Source organism: Phalacrocorax aristotelis, chromosome 9, assembly GCF_949628215.1.
Source record: "Phalacrocorax aristotelis chromosome 9, bGulAri2.1, whole genome shotgun sequence".
Classification (NCBI taxonomy): Eukaryota; Metazoa; Chordata; class Aves; order Suliformes; family Phalacrocoracidae; genus Phalacrocorax; species Phalacrocorax aristotelis.
In genome coordinates this window covers 37253373-37275514 of record NC_134284.1, presented here as the reverse complement: position 1 = coordinate 37275514, position 22142 = coordinate 37253373, and the positions used below count along the sequence as shown (strand labels likewise).

The window sequence follows — 22142 nt, the reverse complement described above, 5'->3', positions numbered from 1 at the left end:
CTCCCCAACACCCCTTGCTGCCGGGACCCCGGGCCCTCACCCACGTCCCTTAGCAGGCTCCGGGCAAGAGGCAGCACAAGCCCTCGCTGGGTCGGAGCCCCAGGTACAGATTAGCTGGCCTGTGTCCCGTGAATCGGCCTTTTGGCATCTGCCGGTATAATGAGTGAGTTTTTCTGGTGTTTGCCTCCAGCTGGGCACCAGCTGAGCTCTTTCTTCTTCAGTCACTGATCTTCACCAAAAAAGTAGGGACTTTCTACCCTTGATCCTCCTATTGCCCCTTTGTGGTTTGTACTAATGAGTCAAATCAGGGGGCTGACAGATGGCGGCCAGGCAGGCTACACAAGCACAATAGCCTCGTCCCCTCAAAAAGTGTGTAAACAGTAGCAGAACATACACAGCAGGAGATAAACCCTGCTCGGGTGGTGCTGGGACTGTCCCCTGCGGGGCAGAGGGATCACTCAAAGCAGGGGAGCAGAAAAAGCACCTCCTGAGCGCATTCGGGTGCGGCTGCCCCATGCGGGCACATCCCGCAGAGGGGAAGCACTCAGGGGTGCTGTGTGTGCTCTGTCCTCCCCCAGCCTCAGCCCAGGCTCCCGCAGCTGTGGGCTTCCCTGCCAGATGTGGCGCGCAGGGTGCTGTGCGGCCCCGGGGCACGGAACAGGCTCTGCCGCCGGGGCGTCGCTTCTCTCCTCTCTTTTCTCTGATTTTCTCTTTTGCTTTTCACTTGTCCTGTGAGCCAAGGGAGTAAAGCACAACATTAAAAAGTGGGATAATGTCCTTAACCCAAACTCTGTCAGGCTTTGCTACTTAAATAAATGACCAAATGTTTATAATTTTCTGTCCCAAAATCTAATTTTTTGCTATGAACAACATTTATTGAAAAAATGAGAAACCAGAAAAATGTGATCAGACCTGCTAGCTGACATCCCTCATCAACAGTCTTCATATTTTCCTTTCTCCTTAGCATCCCCTTTGCCTTGTGCCCCTCTCACTCACCTGAATCTACACCCGTCTCACATTTTCGCCCGATGACCACCCTGCCCGTTGCTCCCCGCGCAGTGCCGTGCACAGGGACTGGGGGCACAGTCACGTCTGCTGTGTGAAGCGCTTGTGCTGGAGCACTGCTGCCAGCAGAGGTCACCTCTGGGCCCTGGGGAACCATGTCCTACGTTACAAGCCTATGACCAAGCCCTGTGTGCCATGATGAGCATGAAGCCCACTGGCCGAGCCAGGCCTCAGTGTCCTCGTGTGTCCGTGAGCGCTGTGGGACAGACCGGCAGGTGGGCTTGCGAGCTCTTGGCTGTCTCCACCCATGCTTTGCAGGAGGTGACCCTGCAAGATTTGCAGCTCCGGGAGGAGCTCCACCAGTGACAGCAGGGTCGTGTCTGACTGCCCTTTCCACTCAGCGCACCCGGAGTTAACAGTTTACATCTGAACAGTTACGGTTCCCAGTTAATAATAATATTCTTCTCCCAGAGACACCTTTTTCATCTGGTTTCTCTCCTCGCTCTCCCCAGCCTCGCTGATGGTCTGTCATCCTCTTCTGTGATGGAAGTTGTTACCATGACTGCAATTTTCAACCCGTAAGACTCTGTCCGGCGCTGCCCTAATACATAGTTCATCTCTGTTATCTCTGGCTGTGACATATGAGCCTGCTCCCTCTGAGCTTAGAGTGGTGCATTTTAACCAATCTTTATAACCAGTCGTTCAGCCCTACTTATTTTTGAGATCCAGCTGTGTTTAGGTTAAATCCATCATGTCGCAGGCATTCTTGGCTGAGCACTTAATCCTTTCCTCACCTCCATACCATTTCCTTACTGATCCTTTTGGCCTTTAAAATGTGTTTTCCCATGTAGCTTGCTATGAAAGTTCTCCTTTCTGATTAAGGTTTCTGTTCTCTCCTACTGAGGGCTGTTTTGTTTTATTGACTCCGGTAGAAATCGTTTTGAGTGCTCAGTGGCCACCATAACCACTGCGTTACATTCACTGTTATGTACGGTGTGTATCTAAGGCAGGGGGGAGCATTCTAATGTGAAGCTATAAACTTTATTTAGGCTGCAAGCATCAGCTGATTAAACACTCCAAAGTTCTGCAGAGTTTTGTCATGGTGAGAGCAGAGGTTTCAGTCCCATACCTTCCTTGACTTCCCAGTCGTGCTGAGCTGGAGGAGCAAGCACATTTCCCTCCCCTCGGTGGATTTCCCACCATCAGCAGCCAATTCCTCTCTGCTCCTGCTTCTCCAAACCTTTGCCTACCCTTCTTTCCCCACTTTTAGTTGCAGTTCTTTCTCCTGTATCAACGCAGCCATTTCTTTCCTGAGTTTAGGAAAGTAATCGAGGAGGTGATGGATTTCCATGTTGCGTATTCTTATAGGTCTCCATGTAGCAGATTAGCACCTGTCAAGTCTCTCTGCAGGTAACTCTCATTTCAGATAATTGGTAAAGATTTATCTGTAAAGGTGTCTTGCTACTGATCTGGATGCTTTTTGAACTCAGTTCTCAGATAAGGAGTGATCATCCTACTGGATAGTGCTCGGAGAGGAGTCCCAGTATCTGCTTTACCAAGGTTAAAGCTTCATAAAGTCTGCAACCTTTTGGTTTTGACCCAGCTACTGTATTTACGGTACATAACAGTATTGTAAGAGCCTATTTTTGTTTTGATCCAAAGAGATAACAAATGTCCTCAAATCATATTTCAAAATAATAGAATATTACAGTTGATTAAAAAACCCTTGAAGATGGTATATGGTGTGTGAATATGCATGTATGTCTTTGTCATTGAGTATGTTGTGAAGTTTAAATAAATGTTACGGCTTCTTATTAGGCAGCTTTTGCTTCCTCAGATTAATACCATAGATAATGTAGAGATATATATATTTAAAATTGACAGGACATTTATTTCTCTTTCCAGTGGCAGAAATCTATTAGAAGTAAACAAATTATTTACTCTTATCAGGGTGCTTTGTGTTGCCTGCATTTAGAGATAAAGCTCCACTATTTTATCACGGCACGCGCGCGTGCATGGCTAGCAGTGCTACAGGGAGATCGTGCTGCATAATGAAGTTACAGCTGGCCGCAGCGACTGGAAATTCATCTGATACACATGTTGCGTGATAGGTTATGGTTCGTGTTTTCCTTTATACTTTTCCTTCACGCACTTGTAAAATAGCCGCGGTTTTCTGAGAGTTTGAGCTTTTGTGACTTTGTCACAAATACAGTGGAGGTCAGAGGGGTGGTGCTCAGCAGCGAGTCGCGCGGCGACTGTGCTGTTAATTAGTGAACCCTCTGCTGCTGAAGTCACTGCTGCTGCAGCCCCTTGAAACCACTCGAGTTATATTTGGGAATAAACCCATTAGACTTCCAACGCTCAGAGATTTCCCCCGTAGTCCTGCAGTCAATTTGCTTTCCTTACTTCACCAAGTGAATGTGATCTTCTTTTCACGTCCACTGAGAGATGCTACCCTCTGTTAAATTGCTTCCCTCGGTCTATCTGTTGTTCAGATGCCCTACCATGCGATACAGGGTACAATAAAATGGCTTTCAAGATAAAATATTTATGCACAGGCAGGGTGCAGCAGTCATCAGAGAGCAGAAGAGAGAAATGACATTTGTAGAGGGGAAGAAAACCAGCACACGGCGAAGGCTTTCTTTCTAGCATCCAAAATTTATCCAGAGGTCTCATAAATGGGAATGATTTGCACTGTAGTAGTACATTTATATCCCCTTAGCTTCTGACATCATCTAGTGTCATCATTCACCAGGGAGTTTATAAGTACCAGTCAATCTTGTAATTTTGCGTTAGGAAAAGAGCTGAATTCTAAACCAGTTCCTCATGCAATGGCCAAGAAAAGAAAAGCCTGAACCAAAACTAACTGGCAAGTAAGCTCAGCGTATACAGGAGTAATCCTGGTGTCCAGGAGGGTCAAGAAGTTGTGGTGCATGCTCTAAGGTGGGCATGTCCCATGGGTGGGAAATGGTGAAGCACGGAGAGGTCTGTCTTCTCTGGGGGAACAGGGCTGACAGATATCAGCTGGAATAAAAGGGAGGTTAAGAGAAAGGGTTTGAGACCTCAGAAACAGGAGGATATTCCAGCTTGGAGAAGGTGGTACCCAGCTAAGGCAGGAAAGGCAGTTTACAGAGTGTTTGCAACTGAAGAGCTCAACAGGAATTCTGAGTCCATACACGTTGCGGAGCCCTGAGACCACGATGTCCTCTGAAATGTCTGGTCCTCACCAGTAACAATTGTCCTCCCCACTGAATGTCTTGGACTAGAGAAAGAGGTATATATATTTTTTTTCTTTGCTGTTTTTGAATTTACAGATAACTTGATGATTACTGTTGACATGGATGAGTTATTTTTAGCTCTGAATGAATTAGCTAATTTTGTAGTTATTAACAGTTAACAAATTGCATTCTGTAGTTGGAAAACCCTCAGAAGCCCTTCAGGAAATAAATTTCCCAAAGATTATGAACTCCAGACTGACTGAAAGAAATAATTACACACTAAGCTAATTATTGGCTTTGGCCTGTGTTTGAAAAATTATGTCCAGACTGTTATATGAAGACAGTGGTGGCTTGCAAAGGCTCACAGTAGAAAATCTCCTAGGTGTAGTACGGTCCCCTCTTGAGTCCAAAGCATGCTTTTGGTGCAGGCTATAGCAATCTAAAGCCATGAGCCTGGCCACTCTGGCAATAAGGACATTTTCCCTCACACCCAGCCTAAACCTCCCCTGACGCAGCTTCAGGCCGTTCCCTCTCGCCCTGTCACTGGTGACCTGGGAGCAGAGACCAGCCCCCCCCTCACTCCAGCCCCTCTCAGGCAGCTGCAGAGAGCGAGAAGGGCTCCCCTCAGCCTCCTCTTCTCCAGGCTAAACCCCCCCAGCCCCCCCAGCCGCCCCCCAGCACACTTGTGCTCCAGACCCTGCCCCAGCCCCGCTGCCCTTCTCTGGACACGCTCCAGCCCCTCCAGGCCCTTCTTGTCCCGAGGGGCCCAAACCTGAGCCCAGCATTCGAGGTGGGGCCTCCCCAGGGCCAAGCACAGGGGCCCCATCCCTGCCCGGCTCCTGCTGGCCACCCCAGTGCTGACACAAGCCCGGGGGCTGGTGGCCTCCTTGGCCACCTGGGCACTGCTGGCTCATGCCCAGCCGGCTGTCAGCCAGCACCCCCAGGGCCTTCTCCGCCGGGCACTTCCCAGCCCCTCTGCCCCAGGCCTGGGGCGCTGCCTGGGGTTGGTGTGACCCAAGGACAGGACCCGGCACTGGGCCTTGTTAAACCTCACACAACTGGCCTCGGCCCATGGATCCAGCCTGTCCAGGTCCCTCTGCAGGGCCTTCCTGCCCTCCAGCAGATCAACACTCCCACCCAACTTGGTGTCACCTGCAAACTCACTGAGGGTGCCCTCGATCCCCTCATCCAGATGGTTCATAAAGATATTAAACAAGACTGGCCCCAACACTGAGCCCTGGGGGACCCCGCTTGTGACCGGCCACCAGCCTGCTTTAGCTCTGTCACCACAACTCTCTGGGCTCGGCCAGCCAGCCAGTTTTTACCCAGCGAAGAGTCCACCCGTCCAAGCCATGAGCCACCAGCTTCTCTAGGAGGGAGGGAGGGTGGGAGACAGTGTCAAAATATAAAAGAAACAAGGCATCACGGTATTTGTCTTTTATATTTAAGTGTATAATAAAAGATTTATGGCATTTGTTGTCAATAGGAGGAAACATCAGGGTCACTTAATTTCTCAGAGCACTAAAGACTATCAGCAAAGTCATGGCACGGGCTCTGGCATAGCAGGGTCGAAGTGCTTACCCCGGTAATGGAGAAGAACAAATGCTAATGTGTCGGTATCTCAATTCCAAATTATAATTGTAGTTGTATGTATTGTAGCCTGGCAGGTGAGAAATAAATACTTTAGAGCTATGTTACCTCATGCATGAAAATTCAAAAAACTGATCTGGGAGAGTTATTGTGAGTTGTCAGGAGCCAGAGCACATGGAAGACAAAGTGTGTGAGCAGGCCAGGGCAGACAGCAGCTTCATCTGAAGAGACGCACCGTAATGGAAAATCACAGAATTCCCTCTTAGCCGGTTCAAACAAATACAATCTTGTTTTACACTCCAGTGCCTTCAATTGCCTAAGAGAACAGCATTTTTTAACATCTAATTTGAATCATCTGACCTACTGTTGTGCGGCTTTATGTAGTTTTACTGAGCAAAAAATTAAGTAATCAGTAATGTTTCAAGCTGGTGGTGTGGCGTTGCATACTTAAGTTTCATATGATAATGTTCCTTTCTCCCAATATGTGGTTTTCTACTGAATACTTGATAAAGCCTGTTGAGATATTAAATTGATGGAAAGCTCCAATATCTAAAAGCTCTCATTTCCAGGTATTGAGTGTACGTTTCTTCAGTCTCCTGTAGCATTCCTTCCTTGTGCTATGGGACAAGCGCCCTTCTTTACTTGCCTGTAAAAGTCTGAAATATACGTACATGTTTCTCCAACAAATCTATCAATCTGATGGTGGTTGCTTAAACTTTAATGCGCAGTTTATGACAGACAAGAGAATTCCCCTCCTTTAGACACAAAGCCTCATTCATGCCTGTCAGATTCTTCATCCCAATGACATGAGTGAATGGTGGACTGAATTCAGCTCCCTGTGCAGAAACCCTGCAAGTCATGAGTTGTCTGAATCTTTAATGAGTTATTTAATAACAAAGAAATCATTTGTCTGGTAGGAGATGTTTCTATCACTGATAAAGGGAAAACAACTCTCACAGCCCATGAAACAGGAAAAGAAAATCAGTTAAAAGTTCATGAGCAAAGTAAAATATTTTCCATTTTCCACTGCAACTTTTTAAAAGAAGAATTATTTGTTCACAGGTTTCTCTTTACTGCAAATGTTCTTTAAGAGTGCAAACAGTTGTTAAAATGATATATCCCAAGGATTAACTGCTTGTGAAGAAATGTGAGCCTAAAGAGGAGCATGGGAGGCGGGGATAGAAAAAGGAGAAATAAATTGCCCTATTTATTACTTTTCTTGGCACCTTTTTCCACTTCTCATCCTAATTGTAGTTCGTGAAATGCAGTTATCCTCTGTCAACAGCTCTGTGCAGAAGCTCTTTAAAGAAGTCTTCACCTCTCCAGGAGAATCATTAGGCTTATAGGAGCCTATGAACCTTTTGGGTCCATATTTAACTATGGATATTTGGAACACAGAGACCAAGACCAAAAGCTTTGTACAGGTCCTGGTGTTGCAGCAGAAATGCAGATTTCTTCACTAATATAGTATAGTGATTTTATTGAAATTAATAAAAAAAGGTTTGCTGATTCTCCATCCTTTATAAGTGTTGTGGCAAAAAGGCCCCAAATCTCCCACTGGAGTAATGATAGGGACTCCAAAATAAGCATGCTCTATTTCTAAGTCGAACCCTGGTATGTTAAGTTGGAGAAAAAATAAAAGCAGCTCAGTTGCATGTAAAGTCATTGGAAAGATGAGCTTCTAAAAAGGCTTTGGGAACCTCAATACATTGATGATTTTTGGCTTTAGTTTCTTATACATTTAGGTGAAAGTAGTCAGCTCGCACGGTCCCCGTGCTAAACCAGCAGGTTCAGAGTAAGAAGCACAGGATGTGCCATGTCCCATTTGCTCATGAAGAGCTTGTTCGTGCTTGTAAAGAAATTGCAGTTATGCTGACCTGGCAGCCCTCGGGGTTACCATCCCCAGCTGCTGAAGTTTGCCTTGTCGCTTCTTGGGGAAGGGCTGGTAACTCCTCTCCCAGCTGGCCCATCGCCTCGGCACGGGCTGGGGTCTGCACCCAACGTCTGTTCCCCAACGCTCCCCGAGGTGTCTGGAGACAACACAGCTAACAGCCCAGGTGCACGTGGACCGGTTCTTGCACGTGTGTTTTGTGTTGTCCAATTTTTCTTGTGTAGACAATGCCTACAGGGACTATAAAACTGTGCGGGTTTGCAAATGTATTAAAGCTCATCATACTTCAAATGTAAAAGGAGCGGTTGGCAGCGCTGTGCTTCCACTTAGGCATGTGCCAAGCATGTTCAGCGCAAGAAAACCTCTCTTGCCAATGTACAGTATGAGCCATTTAAAAAATCTCCCCAAAACTGGGCAGTGACATTATGTCTTTAATAAGTTTCTAATATTCTAAGGTTTTCTTCTGGTCTGTGTCACTGCTGATGAGAAAAATGTCCTGCAGTTCTTTGTTATATTCCTGCTGTCAGTCTGATTTTCCAGGGAGAAGAGCTACTTTTGCTGACCTTCTTTTCACAGGGTTTTCAGCGGACAGCATGGTGATTCTGAATTGAAACGATACAACCTAGGCATGGAGCACACGGTAGCATTGCAAAACTTCTCCCCGTGGGGTTGAACTGAGTGCCAACAACACATTTAAGCTTGGTCTTCAAATTAATTTTCACCCAGGAGGTATTCCTGTGTTTTTGGGAAGGGGAGGAGGACTTGAAAGACACTAATTGCAGCCTGGCTGGTCAGATGAGAGTACCCAAGAGTGTGCATTCGTCATTCATGGCTTTCTGGTTAATGAAGTAGGACGGCAGAGCTGGATTTGTCACACTGTTGTGGTGTTATTTTGGCCCAGGTACTGGACGTGAAAGGGGGCTGATTCACTCTGGCAAGGATTTGGAGCTGCTCCTTTTAATGAATCAAAAAATGCAAAGCAAAAGCCATCCTCAACTTCTGAGCACTCCCTTTGTTCATTCTGACACGGTGTAAAGCAGCAGGTTTTTTTGTGTCTTTTATGCAAAACCCTAGATCACATGTATTTAGGCTGCTCTGCAGTCACCTGTTAAGGGTGGTATCTGATTAGCCCACATTGCCTTGAAAGGTTTATTTATATTAACAAAGCTCCGAGGAAATGCAGTCTGACATTTACTTTGTAACCATGATAATTTCCAGTGATCGAGCATTGTGATTTTGGCTTCCCATTGTTTTGTTCAATACCCTCTTCATCAAGAGCCTGTGAGTTCTGCCAGAGACCCCCCTGCAGTCATCAGGACTAGAATTACATGTCACGGGGAAAGTCTGTCTTTATGGCAGCTGGTGATCAGTGTCGCCCTGAAATGTGGCTGATCGCTGATGGTCACAGAACTGGAAATTATATATGAGTGGGCTGGAAATTACCTATCCCTTGAAAATCCAAAACAAGAGAGCAGCTACACCACGATGACCTGGGGTGGCAGCAATTTCATGTAGTGTGTGAAGCAACTTTTCCCGTTACGTACCCTGAATTTACTGACATTTCATTTTACCAAAAGGTCCTCTGTTTTGTACCAAGGTACAGGATTAAAAGGCGATGTGTCTGCGTTCAGGAGAGGGGTAATGAGTTCACTAATTATCTTGATCCTGAGCCTCCGAGAAGAGGTCAGCTCCTTTCCTGCTCATCATTTCGCCTCACCCTTGCTACAACATGTCCGTAACGACACCGGGAGTGAGGGACTTCCAAGGCTTCAGCCCCATGAGTGTGCATCTGCCCTTGCTCCTGCTTGCCTCTGAATCCCATTCCCTTTAGGGGTGGCGTCACCGAAATCGGCAATAAAACTCCTTAACACCAACACAGTATTAAGAAGCAGGCATTCTTTATTAGGGCGCTGGATGCACGGGGGATAAATTCCTCCTAGCGTGCATACCACAAGTTGCGATGGACAAAGCCTGTATTGCTCAGTTCTGTACATACGCATTACATTTCCTGGAACAAATTATAATACTTGCATCTTAATTACCCATGCATTTTAAGTCCCTTAGGAGCCCCTGAAGAGGCATCAGGTGGTCTCCGGTGGTCCCTAGTGGTTTGTTGAAGGGGTGTTTTTTGTGTCCTTTCCATGAACTCCGAGCCCTTCTTCCACATCTGATCGTGAGTTGCCCCATCAGGCAACCCTGACACAGTGTGTAGCGAGGTGTGTTGGTTTCAGGGGTGTTCTGACTCTTATCTTAGTTCCTTTTGTCTTGGGTTTGACTGGCCCCTGCTGCTAGGCTGTCTGCATCCCTCCAGGACATTCCCCATCAGGCTTGCGAAGATTATGTCCTTGAGTGCCTCCTTGCCCGAGGCCCCTTACAGCAGTGGGACCCATCAAAGGTCCCCACCAGAGCACTTTCAATGCAGCACTCCGCTGCTGCAGTAATGGGTCTGCCTTCATTTACAATGAAGTAACTCGGTGAAACCACCGGCATTGCAAAAAAGCTGAGGTTGAGGTCGGAAGATACTGATGAAGTGCCCTGTAGCCATCAGGCAGCTCCTGGTGTGGAGCAGGGATGGATGGTCACGGTGGAGACCACCAGCGCCGTGGCCACAGCTGGGCTGGCTGTGCAGGGGCTGCTCTGCCGAGCTTCGGCTGTGCTCCTGCAGCCACCACCCCCGAGCTGCCGTGCTTGGCTCCCTCCTCCTGGCAAGGACCCACGTGCCTTTCGAGCCTGGTTCATCTAAGCAGGAGACGCCTACTTGAGGATGAAGTGAATCACCCCCTGGGGCTCAATGTCACTGCCAGCTAGATGTCTCCTGACCATAAAGAGACGTTATTCCATTGGACCTCTAAGGGTCCCTCGTAATCCCTGGAGAGGAATGGGTGTTTTAGGGATGCAGTTCTCCTCCTCCTGCAGTGAAAGCGTCATATAGGTCACCTGAATTTTGCTCCTTTATGGGGCGGGGCGCAGGTGACCAGCTGGATGTGGCTGTCTATGCCCTCGATTACACCAGGGGTGGTGGGCGCCACCATTATGTATACGGAGCGCTCTGTATAGGTACAGCAGTTATCTAGGAACACGCAATGCCTGACATATAGCAGCATCTGACACCTGCAGGAAGAGAAGCGACGTGGCTGAAGGTGCTGCGTTCCTGTACGTCCCAGCAAGAGGGACATAGGGCTGTGCTGATTATTTCTGCTCCCCGCTGCCTCATGCCTTGGGGACAAACCCTCTGTTTTAGGTGAGAAGGTGGCAAATCAGACCAGGGCTGTGCTGTATGACAGCACAGAGACATGTGAGAAGTCACCAGGACCAGGTAATTGGTCTCACCCGAGACTTCTGAGCAGTTCTGTGAAATAACCACTGCTAAGGTGAGGGAGCCTGAGTATGGCTGGAACTGAGGAGCGGGTTGTGTTGTGTGGCAGGGCACTTAGAGGGAAGAGAGAACAGCTGCTAAGACAAAGGCAAGCCCTAGGGTAAACGTGAGACAAAATGGATGCTTGGAAAAGGCAGTCTGATGAGCTAAAAAAAATTAGAATTGTCCCTTCTGAATTTAGATATCTGGTCATTTTAACTTGGATAATCTTTTGCTTGAGCATTTAATCATGCTAATGGTACATGAGTTGTTATCTATTATTAAACCTCCTAAAGCTTTTAAGCAGCAGACAGAGAGAGAGCTCGGCAAAGTCACAAATGGGTCTGTGAGAAGCATCGCTGGACAAATACCAGGAAAACCAGCTGTGCTATGGTGAAAGCTGCATTGCACCCATGGAATAAATACCTTACAATATTTACAAATGAGCAAGAACCTCTAAAAAGCATATGTCTCTGCTAAATGTCTCCCATTAGAAATGTAGGATTTCCCATTAGTCCCGAGAAAACCAATTCCATTTCAGCTGCGAAGTCAATACTGCAAACTACTGAGTTGTAATGGCGTTAATTGTATTGCTCAAGAACTTTTAAACCACATTAGTCTCATTTAATTCAACTTAAAGGAACGCAAAGAGAATTGAGTTCTCTAAACATGGCTGGGTCTATTTTCCAAACTCCCTTTTGAGTAGAATTCATGTTACACAGTAGATGACAACAGCAAGAGGAAATTTCCCTTAGGTAGATGTAAGAAGCCAAGCTTTCCGGTGATGTTCATCTAGACTGACGGGGTGACTCCTCTCTTGAGGAGTTTAACGGATTATGGTTAAACTTCATTTGTAAGCTTCCTGGGCATTTACTGGGAGGTTTAACTGTCTGAGGTGCAGTGGTTCACCCAGCGGCAGGTGGACTTCTGCTGCCCTTTTCCCAAATACTGTATATGGGCTGTTGTGCTTCTGCTGCAAAAAGACAATAAAACCACCGGTCAGATACCGAGGGAATACGTATAACCACGCATAACCCCTGCAGGGACCCCTTGGGAGAGGTTCAGTCAAGATGTAGCCAGGCCATGGATGTACAGGGTGCTCAGGACTATATTCAGATGTTGTCTTTCTTTGAAAGGTCTTTGCCGAGTGATGGGAGAATGATTTGGAAATGCATTACTTACAAACACCTTCTTTGCCCATAAGTATCCTTTTTTGGACAGTTTTTTTTTTTTTTTTTGTAGGAAGAGCCATAAGTATTGTGAAGGGGCTGGAGCATCTTGCTTACAGGGGAAGGCTGCGAGAGCTGAGACTGCTCATCCTGGAGGATACCCAAGGAGGTCTTCTCCACATGGACATGGAAGGATGCAGATGGAGCCTGGCTTCTCTCAGTGGTGCCCACTGACAGGACAGGAGGTATGGACACATATTAAAAACAATGACATTCCATCTGAACCCAAGAAAACACTTTTCCTGTGCCAAACACTGGCACAGATTGTCTGGAAAGGTTGTGGAGTCTCCATCCTTGGAGATACTCAAAACCCAACCAGACACGGTCCTGAGCAGCCTGCTCTGGGCGACCCTGCTGGAGCTGGGAGGGTGGACTAGGTCACCTCCAGAGGTCCCCGCCAACCTCAGCCATTCTGTGAAGGGCTGCACTGGTCCATCTTGGCAAGCGCATCACTCTCTCCACTTGAACTCGGTAGCGATACGAGTGGCTATTCTTCTGCCAAGACAATGAAGAAGAGGTTTACCATCTTAAAAATTTTGTATTTGCTTTTATTTAAAGCTAAAAGAGATATATAACTTGAAACCTAAGATGAAAATTTCCCAGACATGGAAAACAAATCAACAGCTAATTTTCTTTTTGTAACTTTTTAATTTTCTTTCCGCCATATGGCTTAAATTGTGTGTGAATTAATATTGTTCATAAATGCAGTACAAATAGGAAAAAGGCCAATTACAGCAAAATACTCACCATCTTTTTAATCTCTTAAGGTTATGGGAAAGGCTGTTCTCTTGCAAATTTAATATCTTAACAAGAATCACATGGTATGCTATGTTTGACTTTTGCCCCATGGTACTTGTCAAGTTTGCAATATTTTGCCAACAAATTAACAAGCGGTGTATTTCAGTGAATTTTGATAGGCCAGAGGGAATCTGCCATTTGGCTTCAAAGTGTTTGCAACACGCTACGTGAGTAATTTGGATCTGGTAGGATTCATTTCAGAGTTTCTGGTATCTCAGCTGGCACAGCCCTCTCCGGCTTCTATTTCGGGAAGCTGATAATTGCTTTGGGCTGGCTGCGGTGCTGCACTCTTGAGTCACCGGGGGGTTCTCTTCTAGAGTCAAATGTACAGTTTGGATATTGTAGAGCAAATTGCACCAGATTTTTAAGGCCTATTTAGAAATGAATAACTACAGAATGGCTGCTCGGCAATGATTCAATAGCGTACCCATTAAAACTTCGTGCGTGGCAGTCGTCAGAGCCTGAGATCACTTCTATTTGCATCAGATCCCAACTCCATCTCTCCTGTATCCTCATTCCTACAGTGATTTAGAGAAGAGGCACAGACAAATTTAGAGTGATATTTCCATTAGTCTGGCTTGCTGCCGGACATCTGCAGCAGGAGTTTCATAAGCAAAGACTCCTATCTGCATTTTTATTTATTTAATTTTTCCTCAGTTGACCATTTTTCATGAACTCATGTAGTCCGTAAGAGGAGGACGACACTTGCAATAGTTGCTGTGCTTATTTGCATTACATACTTCAGCACAGGATAAGAGGAGCCTGTTCACCAGCGATGGAAGCCGAGCCCTGCAAGCATTCCCAGGAGCTGGCTCTAGGCATCAAATCCGGCACCAGCAGAGCTTGTTGCCGTGATGAGCGAGGCTGGACTTGCTGCGGCAGTTACGGTGAGACACTTTATAGTACAGGCAATGCTTTTGGTGCTGCCAGGAGAATGGGGTCTTGTTAAACCTCTGTCTGTCCCCAGCTCCTGCTGGTTGGCACCAGCTGCTTGAAAACCTAAATCAAGGTTTGGACTGAGTCCCTGACAAGCTGCAGCGGGGAAACACTCACCCGGTTCCTGCCCTGACTGGTGGAAATGCCCCAGGAAGATACTGGAGGGTGACATTTGCTGATGAGAAATTGCAGTGGACCCTTTTCTCACCTCAGTTAAAATGCAACCTCTTTTAAATTAAATTTATCTGAGATAAAATATGGTGAAAAAAGAGTTAATCGACAGCTTTTTGCTGCCAAAACTTCAGATCCTTTTTTTTACAATTTCACCTAGGGGACTACACATCCCTTCACTAATCTCTCTTGGTATTTACAGTTTAGTTCAGTAAGACCACTCATTTCCTTTCTCATTGTTGGTGTCCTCGCTGTGTTATCCTGTTACATCTGGAACCCAAAAATGTCTTCTGAAGCTGAAACAGCTGCAAAACTCTCCTGCAATAGCACATCCCTGTGTTGCCAGTGCACCCTGCTTCAGGGCACCATTGCTTCGCTCACTTGTTCGCTCACCGGTTCGGCTCAGACACTCTTGGCTCATTTGCTCTCTTCATTTGAGTATCACGTGTTTGAAGTTTGCTGTTTGTGTTATCTGAAGACGTACAGACCCTGACCTTCCCATAAATACACCGGTGTGAGGGTGACAGCCCCGCTCAGCCGGTGGAGGCCTTCCCTGGCTCAGCATTTGAACCCATAAAACAAATCAGAAGATGCTGCCCAGGGAAAGGCAGTGGCCAAATGCACTTTTTTTTTTTTTTTTTTTCCTTTGGGTGATGGAAAAGCTCCCTCTGCCAAGGAAAATAAGTTCTCTCGAGAACCTGAGACAGACTGGCAGCAGCCATAGTCCTGCCTAACACCATTGAAGATCGTGTTGCAAATCCAGTCCCATGATTCCGTTTAATTGTTAAAACAAAGTCTCTGAATCTGAGTTCCTTGTGGTGGGCCGTTATGTCCAGAGACCAGATTTTAATACACAGAGCTGATTTAATGAAGGGAACTTGACTGAAGTTGTGAGGGACACCAACAAAGTCTTTCTAGAAAAGAAAACAGTTTTGCAATAAATTAATGCCATCTGGTGCTAGCTATGTCAGACGGACTCTCTGCACCTGTTACAGCCACAGGAGAGGAGAAGCAAAAGAGAAGAATGAGAAGAAAACCAAATAATACATCACTTCTGAGTTGTACTAGAGCCCTGCCTCCAAGTGGCCCTTTTTTGACATTTTCCAGCATAGTTAGAAATACACAGGGATGCTTGAAAGCATATCACCAATTTTCCATAAAGAAGCTTTCCTTTATTTTGTTGTTCTTTTCCTTTTCTTTTTCTCCCTCTTATTCAGGACCTAGAGGTTCACGTACAAGCTTTGAGGTAGTTTGGTTTTAAATGGGCTGCACTGAAAATATCCTTGGCTGCTTCGATAAATTGTAGTGAATTCCTTGCAGAGAGTACAGGGTTGAATAGAAGCTTTCATCTCTCTTCCCTCTCCAGCTCCAGTTCTTTGCAGCTGGAGTTTTCATTTGAAATCCCGTCCCCTCCCAGCCGTTTGGATCTTTTTTCCTTTGAGTCTGGTTAAATGTATGGGGTTTAGTTAGTAAATGTTCAGCCACCTTGGTGCTGACCCACAGCACAGCACAGAACTGTTGTAGGGGTGTGTAGGAAATGCCTCCTGCAACCGTCCCTGAATCACGTCCTCTGGCAACAGTCATTAATGACATTGGTCGGTTATACGAGAGCAAAACGAGACTGTAGGCTAAAAACGATACTCATACTTCAGGTTAGATTCTCACTGCTAATTATTCGATTTCCTTTCTACTGTGTTGACATTCGGTACATAAACCCTCCAATTTATATCCCTCTACTCAAAGTGTAAGTCTTCCAGCTGACAATAACGAGGAGTTATTCATCTCACATTTACCTCCTTTCTCATGGTGCCTTGGATGTTTGTGTGTGAACCCTGTGCCTGGTTCGGGTGTTTGCTGGCGGGTGTGTTCGCGGGCTGTGTGCAGGGTAGGAGCGGGATGAGCTGAGGCTGGTGGTCGTGCTTCGTCCTTCAGGGTCAGACGGTGGAAACTGAGAGGCATCTATTTTTCAGAGGTGATGTCTGTCATGTATTTCTCAGAGTCATCCCTTTCCACCCGCTAGTCTCGATTCCAACGATTTAGTCACAGCTCTGGTTCTCTGCTGCCTTGTGCCCCCCGCGCTCGGCAGTGCAGTTTCACCCCCTCGTGTTGGCTGACCTCAGCAGCCTGCCCCGGCGTGTCGTCTGTGCTCTGTGCGGGGAAGGGAGGAAGCACATCAGGAGAACATGCAACACGGCTCCTGTTTTATTTCCATCCCTCGCATTGCGTTTTGGCTGACAGGTGCCTGTCCGCCGTCGTGTGGATCGGGGGCTTGCTGATGAGCCGCTGCCTCTGCTGCTGACGGATTGGAAACCGCGTGGGTTATCTCAGAGTCCTTCAAACACAAGTGGCTCATCCCCATTTTGCCAGACGGAGAAAAGGGAACTACGCTTCTAACAAAGATACCAACTTCTGGGTGCGTTAGTTGTCCAGAAACCCTTTTCTGCCATGTCTCAAGCCTGCTGTCCAGCTGACAAGGTGAGACGCTAAATCCCTCCCAGCCCTGGACCGCACGCTCTCCTCCCGTGGTGGTCTCTGTGGCGCCTTGCTCCGGCTGTGAGCGGGCTGCAGTGTTTCACAGGAGGGCACGGGGCAGCTGGTTATCAGCTTGTTTGTGTACCTTTTAAAGGCTTTATTTTAGTTTTAATGGTATTTAATCCTAGACAAGTCTGCGGCCGTGTAGCATTCCTGGCGTACGTTTAATTGCACCGAAGTAATTAGGATTATTGAAACAAATGATTATAATAGTTGCACTCCCCTTCTGTCTTTGATATATGTACAACACGTGCTAATTGTTTTCATAAATAATTTAAGCTGGGTAGCTTGTTCTGTTTCTACTTTGCACCTAAAATGACTTTCCAGAACATTAGCGGAAGATCTGTGTCTCTCTCTAACCCCAAATCTTTACACTTAGCGCACTCCCGGGCATCGCAGTGCAGTGGCAGTCACACACTACGAAATTCTCATCTTCTTTGTCCATTTTTATTTTCTCTTATGCACTGACATTTGCACTTAATTATAAATACTGTGTAGTGCGCGTCATCTGTCATCATTCAGTAGACACAGGAGGCTTCTTCTTGTTTGGGGAATTGGAAATACATCCACTTTGGAAGCTGTGAACGAAATGTGTTTTTTAATTATTATCCCCAAACTGTTCAGAGTTTCAGAAAAAGTTCACAATAGGGAATATCTAGCAAGTACTTCCAGGACTATCCAGAGGATCATTTACCGTAGCTGTCTCCGTAGCACATTTAATGCTGTAAAAGTTCAGTATAGTCCTTACTTAAAACTACATAAGGAGCGGAGCATGTGGATTTCAAGCATTCATTAGGGAGCAGAGCAGCATTAATGGTTTGATGGATAGCTTCACTTTCAGCTCTTCAAATAATTATGTTTTGTAAATGGAATGCATAAAGAACTCATCAGCGATGCCGGGCCATGGCAACGCGCGGAGCCGAGCGCGCGCCGTCGAGCCGCTGAGTGGCAAAGTTGTTTTTTCACTGCGAGTCGTAGCGGCGCAGCTTGTGCTCTGAAGAGAAGCTGCTGATGCCAAGGCGTGGCGTGGGATGGGCTTGTTGGACCTACTCTCGCAGGACCTCTGAGTTTGCATTTCAGAGCCAGTGAAAGCGGAAATTTATGGTTCGAGGGGATTGCTATTGAGCCCAGCAATTTCATATCAAAGGCCGCTTTCTACAGGTGGGCTTGCAGTGGAGGCAGGCTGTCCAGGCTGCTCCTAGAGGAACTGGGGTGGGTGCGAAACATGCCGCTGCTTCCACAAAAGATATTGTGACGTTGCAAAACCTTGTATGCCAAAACTGCCATTGCAAACACGAGTGGGGGGAATTTGAGAATAGTTTTCCAACTTGTTTTCCTCTCACCTGGAAAATATAAATAAATAACATAAATTCACCTCAGTCTTGTCACCTGAAAGAGGGGAGATGAAGAGTTCGGCTGTTACAATTCTGATTGCAGGCCAGGAAGATGCTAAATTGGCACAGCAGAGTTGTGGAAGCACGTTATCCATCTTCTCACTGAGTCACTAGGACAGTAGTTCAAACCCAGACCTTAATTAGTGTTTGAGCGTTGCTTTGTCTGTTTGTTTTTCTCTTGCTATTCCAGGAGATAAGCGTTTCCTGGAAGGAGAGGCTGTTACTCGTGACGCTGCATTTAGAGAAGTCCTGGATCTCTGTTTGCTGGAGGAGCCCAGCAGCAGCTGGAGGGGACGGTGTGGTTGGTACCATGCCCTGGTCACGGAGGCCCCAAACCTCTGGAGCTGTGGGACACAGGTGCCACTGGCGTAGCTCCTTTGCCATGGAGTGCCTACAGGCAGCAGATGTGGGTTTGGAGAGAGGGCTGGCCAGGAGTTGGGCATATCCATCCACTTCTAGAAAACTGTAGTAAATGGCCCAAAGTGCTTTTTTTTTTCCCCAGAAACACTGAGTGTGGGGAACAAGTTGCTCCTGGCTGCCAGGCTAGGGTCATGCTGGGGATCCCCTGGGAAGCCCCCAGGCTCTGCCTGTGCCTCCCCACCTCCTGCCACCCTTGGGCTTCCTGCAGGGATGGGAGGTGTGGTGCTGGGGAGGGCACTGCCGTGGGCCATTGGCACCGTCACCGGTGTTTTCTGAAGGAACTTACCCAAAGTAGTGTTTTGGGAGCTCCGATCTCGGTGTGTGTCTAGACAGCCCGAATTTCATGCAAGGAGCAGTGTTATTTCATGGCTCAACCTTTTTGGGGTGCAGTGGCTGGTGCACAGCGAGAATGAAGTCATGTTGGAAGCACCTCTGTGACCCCAAAATGCTTTGGGATGCCACTGGGAATAACTGAAATGGGGGAGGCTGGTCTCCTTCATCTTAGACTCATCTGCGTGCAGCCAGGACTTTCTCCGACCCAGCCTCAGTATTTCACCTCCCCTGGGGCATGCGCCTCTTGGAGAGGCTGCGGTTCAGCCAGGAGCAGTGGCACTAGCTCTCTTCTTGCTTCATTTAGTCAGCGGCATGTTACAATCAAGAAGGATATTAGGAATTTTCCGTGAAGTGCTGTTTTGATGACACTACCTATCTGAAGAGGCAACTTCTGGATTCATATATACATTATCAGCATTGATGTATTCATTATAGCATTAGTGCTGAGGAGCTAATGCATTCTGCTTATAAAACATTACCATTCTGAGCCAGTGTGCATCAGATACCCATCAGAGTCAAAGTATTGTTATTCGTCTGCACTCTGCAGCCCTGCCTGAATGTACGCACTTTTCCTCTGCGAGGGAACAGTTATCATGCTCTGCTTCTCCTCTCATTCAGGTTTTAACCCACTGTAATTTTATTAAGTGGTGCCATTCAGTATTTGCAGAATTGCAAGCAGGAAGAGAACCACTGTTTTCACAAAAAAGTGCATCTTTTCAAATGGCCAGGAGAAAAACAACAAAGGAAGAATAACTGAGGTTTGGGTAATAGTTGATTTTGGATTTTTAGTGATGTCTTTCAAAATACAAAAACTATCTGTCGTGGTTTAGCGGCAGCTCAGCCCCACACAGCCGCTCGCTCACTCCCCCACCGGTAGATGGGGGAGAGAATCAGAAGGGTAACGCTCGTGGGTTGGGATAAGAACAGTTTAATAATGAAAATTAAAAGAAACAACAGTAGAAATGCAATGTAAAGGAGAACAACGAGAGGCGCAAAGCCCCGGGGGAGGGGGAAGGGAGGGGAGAGGGGGAACGAACCGCCGAAACAAACCGCACGCGCCGCAGCCACCCGCCGACCCGACGCCGCGCCGCCCCCGCGCTGCCACTGCCCCCCCCAATATACTGGTCATGGTGTCCCGTGGTATGGAATGAACCTGCCATTGGCCAGTCGGGGTCAGCCGCCCCCACCACGGCCCTGCCCCTCCCAGCCCCCCCCCCGCCACGCGGCAGAGCGCGGGAAGCTGGAAAGGTAGCTGACCCCCACAGTGAGGAGAAATAACCCCTTCTCAGCCAAAACCAGCACACTATCACAGCCAATAAGGACAACAAAATATTTTTCTGTGGAAAAGGAAAGCCAAAAATCTCTTTGGTCATGGGAGACAGTGGCTGAGAAGTGAGCAGGGGTCTTGCTGAAATGGATCCTCGCAACGTGTCAAGTCTCCAGCCTGCTGAAGGCCTGGCCTTTTGTGGTGGCTTCTCTACCACAAAATACCTGGACTTGTGAAAGCATTTGACACTGTCCCGCATGACATCCTTGTCTCTGCATTGGAGAGACATGTTTTTATTAGATGGACCACTTGGTGGATAAGGAATTGGCTGGATGGTCGCACTCAAAGAGCTGCGGTCAACATCTCGATGTCCAAGTGGAGACCAGTGACGAGGGGCGGTTCTCAGGGGTCAGTGTTGGGACTGGTGCTGTTTAACATCTTTGTCGGCAACATGGGATTGAGCACACACTCAGCGAGTTTGCCAATGACACCAAACTGTGCGATGCACTGGAGGGGAGGGATGCCGTGCAGAGGGACCTGGGCAGGCTTGAGAGGTGGGCCCTTGGCAACCTCATGAGACTCAACAAGGCCAAGTGCAAGGCCCTGCACGTGGGTCGGGGCAATCCCAAGCACACATACAGGCTGGGCAATGAGTGGATTGAGAACAGCCCTGAGGAGAAGGGATTGCAGGTGTTGGTTGATGAGAAGTTCAGCACGACCCAGCCATGTGCACTCGCAGCCCAGAAAGCCGACCATATCATGGGCTGCATCAAAAGAAGCATGGCCAGCAGGCCAAGGGAGGTGACTCTACCCCTCTATTCCGCCCTGGTGAGACCCCACCTGCATTCCTGTATTCAGCTCTGGGGCCCCCAGCATAAGAACATGGACTTGTTGCAGCAAGTCCAAAGTGGGACCACAAAGATGGTCAGAGGGCTGGAGCACCTCTCCTGTGAGAATGGGCTGACAGAGTTGGGGTTGTTCAGCCTGGAGAAGGGAAGGCTCTGGGGAGACCTCGTAGCAGCCTTCCAGTGCCTGATGGGGACCTACAAGAAAGCTGGAGACAAGGGCATGTGGTGATAGGACGAGGGGTAATGGCTTTCAACTGAAAGAGGGTAGATTTAGATTAGATGTTAGGAAGAAATTCTTGACTGTGAGGGTGGTGAGGTGCTGTCACAGGTTGCCCAGAGAATCTGTGGGTGCCCCATCCCTGGAAGTGCTCAAGGCCAGGTTGGATTGGGTTTGAGCAGCCTCATCTACTGGAATATGTCCCTGCCCATGGCAGCAGGGGTTGGAACTAGGTGATCTTTAAGGTCCCTTCCAACCCAAACCATTCTGTGATTCTCTGTGAAAGGGGACGTTGCAGTTCCCCAGAGCACTGAGGTTTGCTGTACATAGGAGGCAGCCGGTGCCCGTGCCGCTGGCTGGCACTGCGGCAGTGAGCCCGCAGGCAGCCCTGTTCCTCCAGCTCCAGGAAGAGAAGGCTTCAGATCTGCCTCCAAGCTATGCCAAGTACAGGGGAAGCAAACAGCAGTTGCTGAGGAGCTCTGTGTACAAAAGGTCTGCAAATCAAAGGCACTGCTTGAATACTCTTACTTTTCTGCATGGAGACGCATCATGCGCAAGACCACCTATGCAGCTTTGCACAGGGTCCAGAGGGCTGCAGGGTGGGCGTGCTCTGGTCCTGCCTCCAGACGAGCGTAAGAGGGACCCGCTGGCTCCTAGAGCCACGTGCAAACACAGTGTCACCCCTGAGCTGAGTGAGAGCCAAGCTGTGCCAAGGAGCTGCACCCCAGGCAGGCTCCGGGTCAGCAGGTCATCGCAGAATCATAAAATGGTTTGGGTTGGAAGGGACCTTTAGAGCCCATCCAGTCCAACCCCCTGCAGTGAGCAATGACATCTTCAACTAGATCAGGTCGCTCAGAGCCCCGTCCAGCCCGGCCTGGGATGTTTCCAGGGATGGGGCATCGACCACCTCTCTGGGCAACCTAATGATGCTCCACCAC

General features: G+C 47.8%; 1 long non-coding RNA gene across 1 annotated transcript in view; it reads left to right on the top strand.

Moving 5' to 3' along the window:
- The window catches only part of LOC142062237 (uncharacterized), a 365718-nt gene that overhangs the window by 171896 nt on the left and 171680 nt on the right, over positions 1 to 22142 (top strand). The window contains exon 5 of the long non-coding RNA XR_012662407.1: positions 12302 to 12473. This is a non-coding gene — a long non-coding RNA (uncharacterized LOC142062237). The remainder of the gene's footprint in view (positions 1 to 12301; positions 12474 to 22142) is intronic.